General features: G+C 59.9%; 1 protein-coding gene across 2 annotated transcripts in view; it reads left to right on the top strand.

Annotated features, from left to right (window-relative positions):
• The first annotated feature begins 581 nt into the window (after positions 1-581).
• The window catches only part of CELF5 (CUGBP, Elav-like family member 5), a 38,274-nt gene continuing 33,111 nt past the window's right edge, over positions 582-5,744 (top strand). For both annotated transcript variants that reach the window (XM_012729946.1, XM_004689357.2), the window contains exon 1: positions 582-602. The gene's annotated coding sequence lies outside the window, so the exon portion shown is untranslated. The remainder of the gene's footprint in view (positions 603-5,744) is intronic.

The raw sequence follows: 5,744 nt of genomic DNA, 5'->3' as shown, positions 1-5,744 counted from the left end.
AGCCTCCTCTCCTCACCTCCTCCCTCTGCTTGCCTCGGCTTCATTTCGAACCCCCCCTTTCCACCCACCCTTCCTCCCCCCTCTGGGGGTGCAGCGGGTGTATCCGACCTATCCGAGCTGCCCCCCTCCCCCCCTCTCCCTCCCTCCCCACCTTCCGGCATCCTCTCTCTCTCTCTCTCTCTCTCTCTCTCTCTCTCTCTCTCTCCCTCTCTCTCTCTCTCTCTCCCTCTCTCTCTCCCCCCCTCTGTCTTCCTCTTCCTCTCTTTCCTTTTCTCTCCTCTCCCATCTCCCTCTACCTTCCATCCTCTCCCCCCAGAATCCTTCTCTCTCTCTCTCCCCTCCCTCCCTCTCTCCCCCCTTCCCCCCAGATACCCCCTCCCCTCCCCCCCACTCTTTCCAGCTCCGTTCCTGGGGGAGCTACCTGAACACCATCACCCCTTCCTGTCACCCCCTCCCCCATTCATTCGGCCTCCCCAGGCCCCGTCGGGGAAGTTTGCACCTCTGGACTCCATTGCTTTGGTCATTTTCACAAAGCCAGGCTGGCGGGGCAGGTCCAGCTGGCCACGCGGGGGACACGGATGCCCAGGACCTCGGGCTAATCGGTAACTACAAAGAAAGCGTGGGTGGGGGTGAGCAGGCAGCCAAGCCAGGCTGGGGGTGGGTGGGAAGCACCAGCTTCAGATGGCCAGAATGCTACTGTTTGCCTCCCTGACCACCCTCTCATTTTGGGGGGGATCAGCACCCCCCATTTCTCTGTCCTCCCCTCCCTGCCTCCACCTTTGGCTCAAGTTAAAACTGGCTGAGCCTGTTAGCAATGTGTTGCGATCTGAGGCCAAAGCCAGTAGCCTGGACTGTCCGTCTGGCAGAGCCCAGATCCTGGGGTGGAGAGGGAGGCGTGGGCGACCCTGGAGCCCAGTGGGGGAGGCAGGTAGGTGGGGGGCCTGCCTGTCTCCCCACCACCTGATTTTCTCTGGTAGCGTGCTGGGAGGGGGTGGGCCCAGTGTCTGAATCTGGGTGGCTCAGACAGTTTTCCTGTTGGGTGTTGGGGACCAGGATGGGTACAGCAAAGGCTTCGTGCTGGACACCCTTGGCAAGACCCTGGAGGGTGGGCTGGGGCGCCTGACCTATTTCAGATCCCCAGCTCCAGGCCCTGGAAGCGCCAAGACATGTTTGTGGAGTGAATGAATGAACAAACGAGTGAGTGCGTGAATGAATGAAGGAAGGGTCTGGGGAAGCCCACATGGAGAGTCTGGCAGAGGGAGCCCAGGCCTGTCACTTCCACTGGACCCTCCAGCTGCTCCTCGGGGGGAGCGAAGAGCCCCCTCCCCCACATCTTTTCAAATCCAACCATCACCAAAAAGAAGGGGAAAAGGAGCCTGGAAAATTCCCTCCCCGTGTCCTCCCTGTGGAGGGCAGTGGGCCTCACCCTCACTTGTGAGTCAAGCTCAGGGGTCCAGGGCTGTAAGGGGGGCTCTCTCCACATGCCCACACCCCTTGTTGTGTCTGCTGGGCCCGTTTCTATAAAGATTCTAAGGGGACGGAAGCTACAGCATTGAATTGCGGGGCTACTATTAGCTAAGTCTGGTAAACAGATGGCGGGAGGACACCTCAGTGGTCTTTTCCTCCCCTTTTCTGTGCGTGTGATTTTCAGTCTCCCCTGGGAATCCCCCACCCCACCCCCACAGCAAGGGAGAGGGGTGGGAGCCGAGTTTTCACTTCGGCCTGAGCCCCACTGTTCCTGCTGTCAGCAGAGCAGGGCCCCAGGAATGTGGGTTGTTTTTCCCACCAGATGATGTTGGGGTGAGGTCTCCTTGCAGTCTCTTCCCTCTCAGGTCTTCTTTGGTGGCTGGAAATCGGGGAGCAGGATGTCTGTGACACCAGGCCCTGCCTGTCCGTGTGAAGGGAACTCGGAGCCTAGGCGGGCCCGCCGAGGCCCTGCAGCCAGGGCCTCCCCTGCGCTGGCCCTAGCTGGACCCAACCTGGTTTCTACCAGGAGGACTTATGGGAGGGGGTGGGGTGGTCAGCTGGAGGTGGGGGCCTCGACTAAGACTGAGGCCCATGGTTGTGCCTCTGCTGTGTGACCTCTGGCCAGTGGCTTGCCCTCTCTGGGCCTCAGCCAAAGGGATGAAGAACCATGAGTAGGAAATCCGTGTTCTTGGAGAGTGAGTGGTGAGTTTCTGCAGGATGAGCTGGGCGGTGGTGGGTGTTAACCCTGGCGTGGGGAGAAATTCTCCAGGAGTCTTCTGAGGCCCTAGATGCTGGAGGTCCCATGAGGGTGGACACCAGGAGAGAGAAAGAGCAGAGGGGTGACGTGCAAACACCCAATGTGGGTTACTATCACCGCAGCACCCAGCAGGGAAAGGCCAGAAGAGCGTTGCCCGCTGCCCACTAACCTCCTCCTTCGTCTCCACTTTCAGGGGTTATGTCAAGGGGCTGCTCTGACCTGGGTTTGGGGGCTTCAGCACATTTTCTGTAGAAGGGAAACTGAGGCCAGGAGGGGCAAATACTGGGTCCCACACTGACCTGGTCTGGGTCCCCCCCAACCTGCCACCTCCTTGCCAGGCCAGGGGATGCAGAACTGTATCTGTGCGCCTGGTCCCTGGCTCCAGGCCCAAGGCGAGCTCCTCCCCACCCAAGTGGTGCTGGGGGTAGTGAGCCCTGACAGCCTCAGCCAAGGATGCAGGGAGACACCCCAGCTCCCAAGGAACTGTGCAGGGGGCACATGCTGAGCCCTAGAGCCAGGCGAGTCCAGACACACATCTGACCTCGGCCGGGCAGGTTGGGGGAAGGGCACAGGCAGGCCCAGTGGCGTGCCGGCTGCTCCGTGTTAGAGAATGGAGTCAGAGATGGAGAGGCAGAGACACGGAGAAGAGAGAGGAGGAAAGGAAGGAAGAGACAGAGGGAGACCCCGCCCCCCACACACAGGGGCGAGGGTGGGAGGCCAGGGAGGCCCCAGATTGGTGCTTCAGCAGAAGGAGGGAGCCTCCCTGGCCAGACACTAGGCCAGGGCCAGGCGTGGGGTGTGCTGGGAGTGGATCTCCCACCCTGCTGTTCAGCGCGGGGGGGCCCTCCACTCCCGGGCAGAGGGCAGACCCCGGCCACCCTCGCCCTCGCCCTCCCTCGCCCTCGCCCTCGTCCTCGCCCTCCCTCACCCGGGCAGGGGCTGGGGTGTGCAGTCTCCCCACCAGGCCCTCTCCTGAGGGCCTGCATCTTAATGCTCACCCTGCCGGGGCTGAGCCTGCAGGGCTTGTGCCTGCTCGGCCCCCACTTATGGTAATGGCATATGCATTTGCATGTTAATGACAATATTTGTCTTAAAGCGGAGGTTGCAGGGGGGCCGGTGCAGGTGGGGGGGCGGGGGCCTGCGGTTTCCATGGGAGCGCCAGCTGCTCGGCTCAGCAGCAGGAGGGAGGCTGGAGCCCGCTGCGCCCCCAGGCGTGAGATCCCCAGTGTGAGTCCCAGCCCAGCCCCGGAGGCTGCAGCCCCGGGCTGCGGGGGGACCCAGGAGGCGCCAGCAGGGCAGGCAGGGGTGAGGCCCAGGGCTGGCGAGGTGACTCTGTGCCAGGCACAGCCCTGCTCTGTGCCTCAGTTTCCCCAGACGTCCAGTTTTCATGGCCTTAATAGCTCAGCTCTGCCCCTTAGGCTGTGTGGGGGGCTTCCACTCAAGCCGCCTTTGGCGGGACTCCCTGCGCCTTTCTAGACCTGGAAAACAGTGTTGGGCAAAACAGACACAACCCCCCTCAGACTCTTCCTGTCCCCAGGTCCCAGGCTGGCGGGGGTGTACTGGGAGGAACCAGGAGGTTGCAAGGCACTGAAGTCGGGGCTGTGGTGCTCAAAATTGGTGTGGACATCCAGTGGGCTTCCTGGAGGAGGTGGTCCTGGTGGCGAGCAGTGACTGCTTGGATGCAGAGGGCCTGTTCCTCGGAAGCCATGCGGATGAGGGCAGGTTTCCTCAGCTGTGCCCGCTGGAGTAGCTCTGGGGTGCCAGCAGGGCACCTCCCAGGGGTGGCAGGTGATGCTCTTGGCACAGGCTGAGTGGAGACCATGTGGTGAGCAGGGCGGGGCAGCTGATGTGACTAGGCTGAGACCCTGAGCTGAGCGTGGGCAGCTCACCTGGGGGGGTGCCTGGTGCTTCTGGCTGAGAAGAGCAGCTTCCCAGAGAACTAACTCCTGGAAGCCTCAGGCAAGGGGAGGGGGGATTGCTTGGCCTGGCGGTTAAGGGGTCTTGGGAGCCCCAGGACCCCCACTGTTGTGGGACTTACCTCACTGGGCTCATCCAAGAGCTTTCACCCCTGATGTTGGCCAGTGAGACTCTGGCCACTGAGGGCACTCAGTAGGAACTCACTCGCTCACTCATTCACTCACTTGCTCACTCACTTGCTCGCAGGCTCGCTCACTCATTCACTCACTTGCTGAACCTTTTGGGGTCTTGCTTATGAAACAAGTGAAGTCTGAGGCTCCTTGAAGAACAGACAGAGCTAGACACTGGCACTTACAGCCAGACTGGGCAGGTGCGGTCGGAGGGAGGGGTGCAGGGTTGAGGAACTAGATAGGGAATTGGAGATTCTGCCTGGGGAGTCTGGCTGCTTGGAGGGAAGGCATTAGAACTGGGGCTTTGAAGGATGAAGGCGCTTGCCAGGTAAAGAAAGCATTTCATTTTTTCATCCTTATGAACACACAAGCACTTATTGTGTTCTGGACCTTATCATGAGGAACAGGTAGCAGCAGCAAGCCAGCTGGACGGGGGCCATTGTCCTTGGGGATATGGGCAAGGAGCGGGTTGGCACTGCTGTGGAGGTGTGCAGGTATGCGGCTGGGGTGGAAGGGAAGTGCGTGAGACGCGGGGAGCGAGGCTGGAGAGTTACCACTGGCAGGGCCTAGCAGAGTCTCTGATGTTGAACTGAGCGTGGGGAGGGTCCTGGGAGCCATGGCAGCGTGTAGAGCAAGAGGACCCCAGGTGGACCTGCGTGGAAAGGGGACTTATGCCCTGCTGGCTGCCATTGCCACCACCAGCCTCTTTCACCCTCCCACCTTATTCAGGTAATGTTCGCATGAATAAAATGGAAGCTTCTCCTCAAGGTGTGGAAAGAATAGGATGCAGAAGACCAGATGTATGTTCAGATTGCAATGGTTCCTCCAGATGCAGCCTATCAGGAGACTGAGGCCCAGAGAAGGGCAGCACGCAACCCCAGCTCACACAGCAGTTTGGCTCATCCAAGGCTGAACCTTGATCTGTGTTAGAAGAGGAATTAAGAGACGTGATTGTGGGCAAGCCATCTGGGGAGGCCGATTGCCTTGGACTCAAGGTGACCAGAGGCAGAGGAAAAGCCTGTGGGCTTGAAAGACACCGGCCTAGTGATGGTCTAGTCGGTCTGGGGTTATAGCGATCATCACAGACACGTCAGCTCTATGAGAGCATTGACAAGATGTGGATGAATGAGGGTGAGAGGGATGAGAGGATAGGAAGCCATGGGAGGGATCAGATGGGGAAGAGGGCTGGCTAAGGGATGAGTAGCTAGATGGATAAGTGATAGCTTGATGTAGGCATGAGTGGATGGATGGATGACAATGACTCAGTGGATACATGAGTGGATGAGAGAGTAGAGGCATCAATGGGTGGATGGATGGATGATGGTTGGATGGGCGGATGGATGGTTGGATGGACGGACGGATGGATGGATGGATGATGGATGGGTGGGTGGGTGGATGGATGGATGATGGATGGATGGATGGATGATGGATGG

The sequence above is a fragment of the Condylura cristata genome, unplaced genomic scaffold (assembly GCF_000260355.1).
Source record: "Condylura cristata isolate star-nosed mole 26May11 unplaced genomic scaffold, ConCri1.0 scaffold00025, whole genome shotgun sequence".
Taxonomy (NCBI): domain Eukaryota; kingdom Metazoa; phylum Chordata; class Mammalia; order Eulipotyphla; family Talpidae; genus Condylura; species Condylura cristata.
This window is presented reverse-complemented; position numbering and strand designations above follow the sequence as displayed.